The following is a 13762-nucleotide window of genomic DNA, read 5'->3' on the forward strand; positions in this document are numbered from 1 at the left end:
CATAAAGAATAAAATGAAAATCAATGTAGCCCCACCACAGTATATTGGTGCATTCATTTCCAGTAAAAGTTTTAAAGTGCTCACGTGGCCTGGTGATTTCTGAAGATATATGATAAAACGAAAATCTGGGTATTCATGCCGTCCCCAAGAATGGAGTTATATGGTACTTGAGTCTACTCATTTTACCATAGCTTTAAAAAAAAAAAACAAAAATATTTTGAGCTGAAATAAAGGTAGAAATTGTTAGCCTGAAAGAACACCTCTAAGAGTTTAAGTCAAAATAAGGCTGTGTTAGCGGTTTCTGTGTGGAAGTTGCCGGTGGACTGGACTTCAAGGACACCGCCCTGGAGCCAGAGCTGGAGCCGCAAGGCCAAGGCGAGCGGAGGTGGTGGCGCCAAGGCTCCAATAGGAGGCGCTGCTGAGCCGGGCGGGTCTCCGAGAACCCACAAGGGCCGCCAGGTGGTTCATCATGGGTGGCTTTTTCTCCAGTATCTTTTCCAGTCTGTTTGGAACCTGGGAAACGAGGATTTTTAATCTGGGCATTAAACGGGCCAGGAAAAACTATGATTTCGTGCAGATTGCAGGTTGGAGAAGTTGTAGCTACTATTCCTACTATTGGATGTAAAGTTGACACAGTAATATACAAGAGCCTTAAATTCCAAGTCTGGGATTTAGGAGGACAGATAAGTAAGTATCAGGCCGTACTTTAGATGTTATTATTCAAGCACAGATGTAGTCATTTCTGTAGTGGACGGTTGTGACAGGGACCCAGTTGGTGTTGAGAGTTAGATGCCATGTTGGGGGAAGAAGGACTGAGAAAAGCCATTTTTAGTGGCGTTTGCAAGGAAGCAGGACAAGGAACAGCCATGACTCTCTCAGAGATGACAAATTCACTTGGGTTACCTGTGTGGAAGGACTGAAATGGAAGAGAGTAAAAACTTGAGCAACCAAAGGCATTGGCCTTGATGAGACAATGGAATGGTTAGTTGGAACATTAAAGAGCAGACAGTAATTCAATCACTTCTGCCCTCTGAAATGAAGCCCACATCACACATCCCTTTGGAAACAGGTAAGTGTGTTTCACGCTACTAAATATTAAAAACGGCGTGATTGTTGGCATATACTGAACTGACTGCAATATTTATAATAAATATAAAAAATAAGTGTTTGGGAAAAAACAGTATTTGGTTAGAAGCCTCATTCACGGTGATTGAACCAACTGAATGTTTTGTGTAATGTAAAATCCTTCCTTGCTTTCCTGCATTAAGTATATATTCTATTTGTATGGAATTCTTATTCAAATAGTGTCCTTGTAAAGAATGTACTCTTGGGGCGCCTGGGTGGCTCAGTTGGTCAGGCATCCAACTCTTGGTTTTGGCTCAGGTCATGATCTCATGGTTCGTGGGTTCGAGCCCCACATTGGGCTCTGTGCAGACAGGGTGGAGCCTGCTTGGGACTCTCTCTCTCCCTCTCGTGCTTGCACACGCATGGTGCAGTATCTGTCTCAAAATAAATTAATTAATTAAAAAAATATACTCTTATTGAGGAAAAAACCCCTCCTATTTTGGGGTGCCTGGGTGGCTTAGTCCATTAAGTGTCTGACCACCACTCAGGTCATCATATCATGGTTCCTGGGTTCAAGCCCCGCATTGGGCCCTGTGCTGATAGCTCAGAGCTTTAAGCCTACTTCAGGTTATGTGTCTCCCCCTCACTGCCCCTCCCCCACTCACACTCTGCCTCTCTCAAAAATAAATAACAAATTTAAAAAAACCCTATTTTTTAATTAGCAGTTGCAGCTTGTTTGTATAAATACTAATAATTATCTTAAGATACTAATAAGAATAAGGCTGTATTATCAAAAAATTTAAATAATAATGTGAAGATGAATTGCAATTATGCATTAAAAAAATCATGATTGTGTTGCCTTTGGGCAGGCAGTTTCCTGCTTGGGGTGGGACTTCAACTGCTTGGGGAGTTGATGATTTTTGAGGACTAACAGCCCTGTGATAAAGCAAGGGCATGAAGCTTGAAGATGGATCTAGGAGTTCCAGTGCCCCTGGACGCCGTCTCTCAGCCCTTGGGGGAATGTCTTACCAACCCTGTGGTGGCCAAAGTTAGATTATTGAGAAAGAATTCACTTCCTGTCTTTCCCCATAGGCTAAACCTCTCCTGGGAGTCCATGGAGAAGCTAACAACTTCTGCTCCTTTGGGGCAGTCTGTGATGAAGTTGGTTATGGCAGCTGGCAGTTACAACTCCTGCTTGCTTTCTCAAGCCAAATCCTTTATTTCCCACAGTCATAGTGGACTAGCCTACCCACAATGCTTCTAGGCTGTCTAGGATGTCTTAGGAGTTCAGGGCTGTTGTGCTCTTCACAGCACACTTCACACCTGTGATTTGGGATATCTGAGATACTCTCATAGGCAAATAAATTATGGTGTCAAGTTAATGGGCTGTACCTGAGGAGAAGGAGCTGGAAGGTCAGAGCAACAGGTATGGGCTATCATTGCATTCAATAGGTTATGCTTCCTTAGCAGTGAGTGCCTCAACGTTGAAATGTAAATTTCTGAATACTGGATGTGATAAAGCAGAACTCATAGCTTTTTGTTTGTTGAAGGAGAGAAATAGACCATGAACATGTTTTTTTCTACAAGTGTCTCTAATTCTTCCAATTATCCTGACACATGGAAGGAAGGAGGGAAGGAAGGAAGGAAGGAAGGAAGGAAGGAAGGAAGGAAGGAAGGAAAGCAGGATGGTAGAGACCATAAGCAAAAGGAGAACATGGTCTTCTGTCCTGGTTGACTTCTCTGTATGTCTTTAGCCTACTTTTCTATTTGTGGGACGAACTACAGATAGAGTCCTAGGAACTATTTGGTAGCAAGTTCAAAGTAAAGTGTATTAACTCTGTGAGGCATGTAAGATAATAACTGGTTTAACACCCAATTGACAAAGAGGCATGTTCTAACTCAGGAGCAATTGATGACTGGACTGAAGAAGTACTAACTTCTAGACCATTGGGCTTTTCATTATGTCGTCCCATGTTTCTGGGATTTAAGCAGGAATGGATTTATTTTTCAGTTCAGTTATTATGTTCTTCAGCTCTCTGATTCGCTTTGGCACTTATATTTTCTCTTTGTTTGAGTTCTCACTGTGTTCATTCTTCTCCTGAGTTCAGTGAGCATTGTTATGACAACTTCTTTGAGCTTTTTTTTATCAGGTAAATTACTTATCTACATTAATTGAGGTTTTCCCCTGGGCTTTTATCTTATTCTTTCCTTTTGGCACCTATCTCTCTTTCTCCATTTTTCTGGACTCTCTGTTGGTTTCTACCACCTCTCGGTGGTAAAGGAGTGGCCTTGTATAGGTGATGGACCTCATCATTTCACCCTGCTCTCGCTCTAGGTATTCTCTCAAACATTTGTGATTGTCTAAGCAGCCTGTCACATCTTTAATATATCCTCAACCCTGTAGCTGAGAGTGTGCCAAACCCATTCAGTGTCCCAAAGGGAAGGTTGACATTCCACACCTAGAGGCAGACTGTTTGAAGCCAGACCGTCAGCGAGAAGCTTTTAAAGTTTGAATATATATACAGTCCTGTAGGACCACAACTGTCAACTCTGCTGCCTACCAGAGCCAGGTGATCTGGAGTTCCTCTGGGTAGCAGTAGAAATTGGGGCAGTAGAAATTGGCAAAAATTGGGGCTCTAGGAGAGTGCATAAACGCCTATCTGGGAGATACGAGCAAGACATGAAACCTGCTCCTAAGCCTGAAGCTTCTGGACAAGCAAACAGGCCTCTTTCACAGATAGACTGGCCGTGTGTTCTTTCTGCGGTCTGTGCAGTGTCCTGGGGGTGGAGCCAGCCAAGAACTCTATCTGGTTGTCACAATCCCACGGGATCCAAGAACACAAGCCCACCCTCCTTCCCTGGCACCCAGAGCCAGATGACCAAGGGGCATCACCTAGGCAGCAGTCCCAAAAACCAAGGCAGTGGACATAAAATCTGGAGCACCAGATGTATGTAAAAGCTTCCCTGCGGTAGGTACTGGCACTCCGGAGCTTTGGAGAGTGCAAAGATAGTGTCCACACTCCAAGGATTCTGGAAAGGCTAATTAGGGTAATTAGAAAGGGTTAATTATGCCCACTGGCCCCACGTGATCAACAGCGTGTCCTCTGGGCAGCAGTTGCAGAAACCAGGGCACCAGAAGGTAAGAGATCCCTTCCGGGAGACAATGGCACTCTGGAGTGCGGCAGACGGAGAAGACAAAAATGGCATCCATTGAATGCAATAAGGCAAAGGGAGAGCTTGTAGATGGTGCCAGCCGGGAAAAAGAGAAACAAAGCGGGGCGTGGGGGAAGAAGATGACACCTGTCAGCTGGACCCAGGCAAAGGGGGAGGTGTAGAGGGCACTTGAAAGAAAAGGAAGACGATGGTGCCTGCCACCTAGCAGCCTGTTAGATATGTGCTCAATTAGATGCATGCCTTTCAGGTGCTTTAAAATTAGCAAATGAGCGATTCCTGGGCGGCTCAGTGGGTTAAGTGTTGACACCTGATTTGCGCTCACGTCTTGATCTCCCTGTGCTGAAATCACGCCCCGCCTTGGGCTCCGCCCAGGCTGTGGAGCCTGCTTAAACCTCTTTCCCTCTCCTTCTCCCCCACTCCTTTGCCTGAGAGCAGGCGCAAGTGCGCATGCCTTCTCTCTCTCTCCTCTCTCCTCTCTCCCCCCTCTCTCCCCCCTCTCTCCCCCCTCTCTCCCCCCTCTCTCTCCCTCCCTCCCCCCCTCCCCTTTCCCCCCCTCTCAAAACTAAATAAGTCAATAAATAAAAAATTAGCAAATGGACCTTATTCACGTCAAGTCTCCACGTGCCTCTGAACTGCATCGGCGCGGAGTCCTGGGCAGGTGAGTTGGAGGGCGTGAGCCCCTTCGGAGCCGATTTCTCAGATGGTTTTCGCCTTGGGGACGTGAACCCTGTTGGTTTGCAAAGCTCCCTGTTTTGGGGGCTCATCGCTCAGGTGCAGGTTTTAAAAGTTGTGTGTGACGGAGGGTTTAAACCCTTCGCTTCCCAGGGAGAAGCTCTGGTTTTTCAGCTCCGTCCTGACTGTGGGTTGCCGCCCTAGGTGTGGTTGATGAAGAAATTGAGACTTAGACTCTCCTGCTTCCGTATGGGCCTTGGGTTGGTAGATGCTTACGAGTTGCTTAGAGAATCTTTAGGTTTTTTTCAAAGGAAGGTTTTCACTATGTAGCTGTAGATGAGGTGCATCCATGGGAGGGCGAGTTCATGATCTTCCTACTGTCGCCATCTTGAACCAGAACCTGCAGGGTTGTAGAAATGGATTTATAACAAGCATAAATTGTTATTTTATATTCCTCTGCACAGTCATTTCACATGCCTTGAAACATAAAAGAAGTCCACCGTTCAGAATTTTTCTCATAGGGTAGTCAAAGGAACTAGATAAATTTGGAGCTCCAAAGGTTATGATTTACATAGATATCTTACTGAATTATTTCATAATGAGTTAAATCTAGGAAGTTATAGGGTCTGTCCCTAATCTTTTGAGATTGATTTTATAGGAGATAATTATATCTGATAATTTTTTGGAGTCATTTTCAGAGGGGGGAAGCTTGGAGGTGGAGAGGGTAAATTCAGTTCCTGTTTTGTTTGCTTTTTATTATTGCCATAGCGCACAAGCTTGTATTCATGGGCATTTGCATATATATCTTTGTGGAGAACGTGTCTTTGTATTTCCTTGAAAATTTACTCTATAGAGCCCACAAAAACAATACTAGTTTTCTGAAGGGCTTCATAAATCAATGCTTTTGTGTTCTATGGAGCCACCCTTGGCTATTAGAGAAGTCTGTGACCCACAGGGGTCCTTAATTTGTCCTCATTAAAACACAAACAGAGGTGTATGTCAGAGGAAAATGTCCACAAAGTAACTATTAATTTTTTTAATGAGGTTTTTAAAATTTTAATTACAGTATAGTTACCATACAGTGTACAGTAGAGTGATTGGAAAATTCCATACATTGCTAAGTGTTCATCACGGTAAGCATACTCTTGAATCCCCATCACCTGTTTCACCCATCTGACCGTTCACCTCCCCTCCCGTACACAAAATAACCTTTATGGTGAATCCAGCTTCCTGAGCTCTGCTACTCTGGCAAATCACTTCTGGATAGAGAGGAGACAGGTGACAAGATGTCTCTCCCTCAATTCATGCAATGACCTGATTGATTACTGGGGAGGGGTGGTGGTGGCAATGATGGTTCAAATGTCAACAAGAAAAGAGGAAAAAGAAAAACAGCTACTAATCTACTGAGCAGTTTGCTTTGCAGGAACAATTAACGGCTGTGCAAGTTGTATGGTCCTGTCTACACACTCAGGATCCTGCTATTCCTGATGTCCGCTAGATTTGCACATTCAGGGTTCAACTGAGCGATGTGCTTTTTGTCATTCACAACATACTTGGAAAAGATTCCCATCCTTGTGGTGAAATCGTTTTGGTATTTGGATTCATAAGGTATACAGAAAATAATTTTTAAAAAGGATACCTATTTAATGTGTTAATGGGGGAACTGAAAGACAGAACTGTCTATGAAAGACTCACATGCAAAATTACGGGAGGTGCTGAGTGTCAGCTCAGCAGTCCTCCGGTGGGTCCTTTTCATTCACGTCTCTGGGAACGTGGAGTATTAATGTTTAATTGGTTAAGAATTTGGTGCAAAACGTGGAGAGCAATTCTTAGGTCCAGTAACCATCCACATATGTAGATTTTTGAGGGATTTTTCAGATTTTATAGACTTGGTACAGTTCCATAGCAAACTATAAAATGATTATGGCAGCCCAGAAGGTTGTAAAAGTTAAAACACAAATATCTGAATTAGGGGGCCTAGTGGGGCCTGCAAGCAGTAGTTAAGTCATCATGTACATCCCCATCACTTAGCAGTATAACGGTTCATTTGGGTAACTATTTTTATCAGCTCTTTGCCATAATAATTCCTTGAAATAGACTGATAATTTTATTTTCACAGTTGGTGATTGTATATGGACCAAGAGTATAAAATAGGATGAGACTTGTACTTCTAAGATCAAGAAGTTGGCAGATTCTATTAGTTCTACCTCATTAGTGACATTACTTTTTTTTGGGGGGGGGTGTCCTTGTTTTATTTTTGAATTGGGGATCTGTTAGACGTTGATAGCAGTGGATTCAAAACCTGGATTTCTGCCATACATCTATATGTTTTTGATTTATACACTTGGAGGCTCTTTTAGTTGGCATCTTAAAATTTATAAATGTCATCTTTATTAGCTGATCGATTTAACATAATCCAGTGCTCGTTCAACTTAAAGTGCTTTAAATACTATGTTGCCTGGAGCAATACTGCCAAACTTGCTTCCCTTTGTGTAAGTTAGATTAGTTAAAATGTACCCAGCCCTTAATTGGTTACCTTTTCTTTCAGCTTTCTTTGTGTGCCTAGAAGGCGATGTCTCCCTGAGATGTATTGTTGGATTTTAATTTAACTTGAGATGCTGCAAACATGGTAGAGGAATCTAGGTCTTTAACACCCAATGCCAATTTACTTTAAGCTGTTTAAACTCATGGTCCTTTATTGTCAATCTTCTGTCAAGGCTTTATGGCTACAGACCTGGGAATAGTGCTAAGAGATACACGAATAAAGCCAGGGTATCTCTGAACTCTGCTTAGGGCCTTCATGGTGATGAGAAACAGGCCAGGTCTGGTCCTCATTGTGTCTGCAAGATTGTCACCCACACTGGATGTTCCTGAATGTTCTGGCTCTTGTACTGTCCTCCTGTAACACCTTCATATCCCATATACTCTGAAATTGAACACTTTCTTGTTCCACAGCATTTAAAACCTAGCCTTTAGGGGTGATGGATGCTTCCTGTGTAGCCTGATGAACAGTGTTAGGTGACTGCAGGAGATCAATCCCCTGTCACGCCAGATTTGGAGAGAAGTGGAGCGTTTGGAGCTGATGCCTCCGTGAATGTCCTGCATTTGGGTTTGCATCTTGACTACCGGGATAGATGCACCAATCACTAATGTGCCTAGAGCAAGACGAGCATTTCTTCATTTTCTTCATCATTCCTATAACCAGTATGCAGGGCTTTATCATTATCTATTCTGTGGATTAAAAAGCTTTATTCTTGGGGTGCTTGGGTGGCTCAGTCGGTTAGGCGTCTCACTCTTGATTTCAGCTCAGGTCGTGATCTCACAGTTTGGGGGATTGAGCTCCAGGTTGGACTCTGCATTGTCCGTGCAGAGCCTGCTTGGGATTCTCTCTCTCTGTCCCTTCCCTGATCTCTTCTCTCAAAATAAATAAACTTAAAAACTTAATTTTGTACAATACATCAAACTGTACATTTTAGGTTGCATTTTAAAAACTACTCAAAAGTCTACTGCTGAGAAAAATGACACTGCTAATGGTAGCTACCACTTACTGAGTTTCCTTAATGTGTCACCTGTAACCATTTACTTGGGATACATTATCACCAGCTAGCTCTTAGGATCTGGGTTAGGTATGATTGCTAGATGAAGAAACTGAGGCTCATATAACTAATGAGCATTGGAGCACACATTTGGCCCAGTTTTTGGCTCTCAAGTCCTTAGTTTTTGTTCAAGGAGGGTCTCATCTGGGTCACTCTCTGTCACGCACTAGGTTAGAGCATGGTGTGGGTTAGGGCATCTACTGTGTTGAGGGAAGGCAAATGCTTAGAAAGCCATAGAAGGGAAAAAACAAGGGTCTCCTACCCTCCCATTTTTCTCCGTGGAGAAAATACGGGGGCCAAAGTGCTGTGTTGAAGAGTAGCATGTGTGCTTTCTAGTGCGGGCACTTTGCCTTTCTCATAGGATGAGCCTGAAAGCAAACTTACATGTGGGGAATATTCAGCCTCTCTCAGCACCAAGGAGTCTGGATATGGGTTTCAGCGGTTTATGAGTGTTGCCTGGGAACATGAACTGAACCTGGGGATCTCGAGGTCTGTGGGATGTTGCCGTAAGGAAAGAGATGAGGCCACAAGTCCTTTGGGAAGCTGAGCTTGGTTACAGCCCCTCCTTCCAGGGAGAAAGTAGAGAGGAAAGGAGTCTTAGCAAGCTGTTGTCCAGGCAAGTCAGAGTGAGCATCTGGGACCACTTTGGGACAATTTGCTTCGTGTTCCACACTCTTTCCATAACACACTGTTCTCAGGTTGTTTGGCAAGTTTTATTTTTTTTAATATCTCTGCAGGAGAATGTGCATTTTGTGGAAGAAATGATCAACCAGTAGAAAGCCCCTCCACTTGTAATAAAATCCTTGCCAGGTTTGAGTTAATAGCCTCCAAGGAAGGGCTCTTTAGAATAGAACTGGCCAAAGTCCTAAATAATATGCTGTCCCCCATAATCGACTGCCCTCGAGGGAGAGAACCAAGTGACTCAATACGGGTTTTCCATCTTCAATTTCAATAGCCTGATGTCAGGCTTGAACTGCAGTGTGCACAGGCTGCCTGAGCAAGCTCCCTGTTTTTGAGGTTCCTTTTCCATGGTCACATTTGCTCCTGTGTGCCATCCCCAAGGAGCTTAAAGTGCATCTACAAAGAAGCCTTCCTAGTGTTGGGAAGTGAGGGGAAGAGGGTGATGGGTCAATGAAATGCAAATGATTTTTTTTGACTCAAAAAGTAAATTATTTTATTTATTTTAATATGAAATTTATTGTCAAATTGGTTTCCATACATCACCCAGTGCTCATCCCAACAGGTGCCCTCCTCAATGCGCATCACCCACTTTCCTCTCCCTCCCACCCCCCATTAACCCTCAGGTTATTCTCAGTTTTTAGGAGTCTCTTAAGGTTTGCCTCCCTCCCTCCCTCCCTCTCTGTAACTTTTTTTTCCCCTTTCCCCTCCCCCATGGTCTTGTTACTATTCTTAGGATCTACATAAGAGTGAAAACCTATAATACCATCCTCCATGGGGAAAAACTGAGAGCTTTCCCCCTGAGATTAGGAACATGACAGGGATGTCCACTCTCAACGCTGTCGTGTAACGTAGTGTTGGAAGTGCTAGCATCAGCAATCAGACAACAAAAGAAATCAAAGGCATCCAAATTGGCAAAGAAGAAGTCAAGCTTTCACTTTTTGCAGATGACATATTATATTTGGAAAACCGGATAGACTCCACCAAATGTCTGCTAGAACTGATACATGAATTCAGCAAGGTCACAGGATACAAAATTAATGTACAAAAATCAGTTGCATTCTTATTAATAATGAAGCCACAGAAAGACAAACTGATCCCATTCACAACTGCACCAAGAATCATAAAATACGTAGGAATAAACCTAACCAAAGATGCAAACGAATTTCCACCACAGAGTGATCAGCAATTAGTAGCACAGACTGAGTTTTACTTGTTTGATTTAATTTGGATCTTAAATATACGGAGGTCTTTTGTACTAGCGTGGGGAAAAGAAATGAGGTGTTTTTTTTTTCCCCCAATATCATAGGTGTTTTCAAGATTCGCTATAGAATGCGTGCCTTTGTGACCCTCCCCTCTTTTATGCAAGCAGTTCAGTTTTAGGTGCCCCGGAGCATTCAAAACTAGTCAGGCTGGAAACAGCATCTCTGGTGATTACTCAACAGGGAAAAACTTGAACCTAGCTGAGTGGGAAATGTCTGTGGGTCAGAAAGCTATGTTCTGGGGTAGAACTTGGGGGAAGAAATGTATTAGCTTAGAGGTACTGTATACAAAAGCAAACTGATCTTTGTTCTAAGTGAACAGCTTGTTTCATTGTGGGTTTGTGGTCCACCCCACCCCCCACCTTGTAAGTCTGATGCAGATACAAGTAGTTGGAGCAGAGAGAAAGGAAAGGATGGTAGGTAAGTGGCCCTCGCCAGCCTCACTCTGACAAGTTTATTTACACTTCTAAAAATTCTTTCATCTGCTGTTGTAAGAAAAGACTTGGTTAGGTATTTTGCAACATCCAGCAGATTACTAGATCCTTGAATGGAAGAGGGGGATATTCAGAAGCACATATACTTAACCATGGCTCCAGTATTCTGGGAGGAAAGGGCGCTGAATGATTTTCATCCAAACCAGGACATATTTGTGACCCTTTCTCAATGGTATAGGGAAGGTCCTTTGCCCTTTATTAGGGGTCTAGGCAATAAAAATCAGGCTCACTTTTTATGTAGAAGGAAAGATTTTCCAGCTTATTCCTTTATTTTATTGTATTTTTTTACTGCTTATTTTATGAAGCTTTGTGATTGTGACATGTACCTCAAGGCTGACACCTTTCTGTTAGATTTTATAAATGGCTAATGACTGAATGAGGGCCCCAGCTGCCCCAGGGTAGCCTCCTGAGCCAGTTTAAAAATTAGTCTTCTGGTCTGCCTTTCTTTAGTAAAACCAGATGCTTGTGAAGAAAGTGCAATTACAATTGAATCCATTATTGCTCTCTCTAATGATGTTTTGCATTGATTATATTTTAGGACAGTGTTATGTTTCATATTTACAGAATGATTGTGAACTTAGAAGACCAAGAGTTCACATACATTCCTCACCATGTTCCTTATCCCTGACCTATTACATTCTGTTGTTAAGGTGTATCTGTTGTAGTTAATGAACCAATAATGATACATTATTATTAACTAAACTTCACATTTTATTAGGTTTACTTCCTTTTCACTGAATGTGCTTTTTCTGTTCTGGATCTCCTCTAGGAACCCACATTACATTTAGTGGTCCAGTCTTTTTAAGCTCCTCTTGACTGTGACTATTGCTCAGGCTTTCTTTGCTATGGATGCCTTGAAAGTTTTGAGGAGTACTAATCAGGAATGCCTTAGAATGCCTTTCTCTTGGACTTTGTTGTTGTTTCTTTAATGATTAGAATGATCTTAGAGGTTTTGGGGAGAGGAAACTCATAAGTGCCGTTGTCATCACATCACATCAAGAGTACATGTTACCAATGTGACTTACCACTGTTGATGTTGACCTTGATCGTTTGGCTAAGGCAGTATTTGTCAGGTTAACTTTTTTCCTTGGTTTCTGTGGTGTACTCGTTGCAACACTGTCACTTGGCACAGCTCACATTTAGGGAGTAGGGAGTTACGCTCCACTTCCTTGAGGGTAGAGTGTCTATATATTATTTGGAATTCTTATGCATGGGAGAGTTCTCTTATCTCCAAGTTAATTATCCATGTATTTATATCAGCATGGACTTATTTTATACTTTGGGTTATAATACAAAGTCACTGTATATATTTTTCTCAAATTGTTGTAGCTTTGGCATTCTTATGTCCCTTTGACATACCCTCACTTTTTGAGCATTTCCTTAACCTTTGGTATCATAAGATGCTCTTGGATCATCTTGTCTCCGTTTTGCTCTGGCCCTTAAATCTACCATTTCTGCAGGAACCCCGGTTACTTTTATTGGAGAAGGGTATTACACCCCAAGCTCTGAGTGCTAGCTGTACCTAGTGCTAGTGGACTATTGTTGTTTCTAGGCCCTTTGAACTGACAGAGCAAGGGGATGTATGTGTGTATACAAATGCATGTGTATACTCCTGTCTCTAAAGATGTTTACATGTAATCATTTGTATCTGTATTAAGCTAAATGTAGTCTATACCAAAATGTGTCTAACTGGAATACATTACAACATGGGTCTTACTAGCCTCTTCCCTTTGCTTATCTGTAAGTTCCCTCTTCAACAGTGAGCACCCTTGTTCCCACCATCCATGATTGATTCATTTGTTTAATTTCAATATACTTGCATAGTCAAATGAGAATTTTTAACCTGTACCCTTGTGGGAAACCACTTTATTGACTAGGGTACAGTACTTAGGTGCAGTTTACTTTGCCTTAATTCTTAGACTCCAATCATTTCCAAAAATACCTAGGTCAGCACCATATCCCCCATCCTTTTCAGTAAGGTTGTTCTATGTGTTTATAATATGGTTAGTTTTTTTTGGGGGGGGGGGCGGTCACAGTCTACAGACCATTAAGGGGTCCCCAGACTCTTAAATGATTTTGAAATATTTATATATGTCAAATTTTGCCCTTTTTTCTCTAAAGTCCTGTGCGTTTTGACAAATTGTCATGTACCCTCCATTACTGTGTTATGCAGAAGTGTGACTGACCTATAAAATCCTCTATGATTCACTTACTCAATCCTCCCAAACCTCTGGTAACCATTGATCTTTTAACTGTTGCTATAGTTCTGCTTTTTCCAGGCTGTCATATAATTGGAATCATATAGCATGTGCCTTTCAGACTAGCGTCTTCCACTTAGCAATATGCATTTAATGTTCAGCCGTGTCTCTATTGATAGCTCATTTATTTTTATTGTGGAATAATATTTCCTTGCATAAATATACCACAGTTTGTTTATGCATTCACGTTTGAAGTATATCTTCCTCCAGTTTTTGGAAATTGTGAATAAGGCTGTATAAACAGTTGCCTGCAGATTTTTGTGAGGGCATAAGTTTTCAGACCAGTTGGGTAAATACCTAGGAGTGTGATTGCTGGATCATATGGTAAGGCTATGGTTAGCTTTGTAAGAAACTGACAAGCTGTCTTCCAAAGTGGCTGTGCCATTTTGCATTTCCACCAGCCATGAATGGGAGTGGTCATTGCTGTACATTTTTGTCAGGAATTGGTGTCAGTTTTTTAAAAAGTTTACTCATTTTAATAGGTTGGTAGTGATATCTCATTGCTGTTTTAACTTGCAATGCTGTAATGACCACTGATTTTGTCCATCTTTTCATATTCTTAT

At 42.2% G+C, this 13762-nt stretch overlaps 1 pseudogene; it reads left to right on the forward strand.

The window, feature by feature from the left end:
• The first annotated feature begins 469 nt into the window (after positions 1–469).
• LOC124520059 (ADP-ribosylation factor-like protein 1) lies at positions 470–1012 on the forward strand (annotated as a pseudogene).
• The last annotated feature ends 12750 nt before the right edge of the window (positions 1013–13762 follow it).

The sequence above is a fragment of the Lynx rufus genome, unplaced genomic scaffold (assembly GCF_022079265.1).
Source record: "Lynx rufus isolate CCGP_SWC_20201006 ecotype Redwood Valley unplaced genomic scaffold, mLynRuf1.p SCAF_3, whole genome shotgun sequence".
Classification (NCBI taxonomy): domain Eukaryota; kingdom Metazoa; phylum Chordata; class Mammalia; order Carnivora; family Felidae; genus Lynx; species Lynx rufus.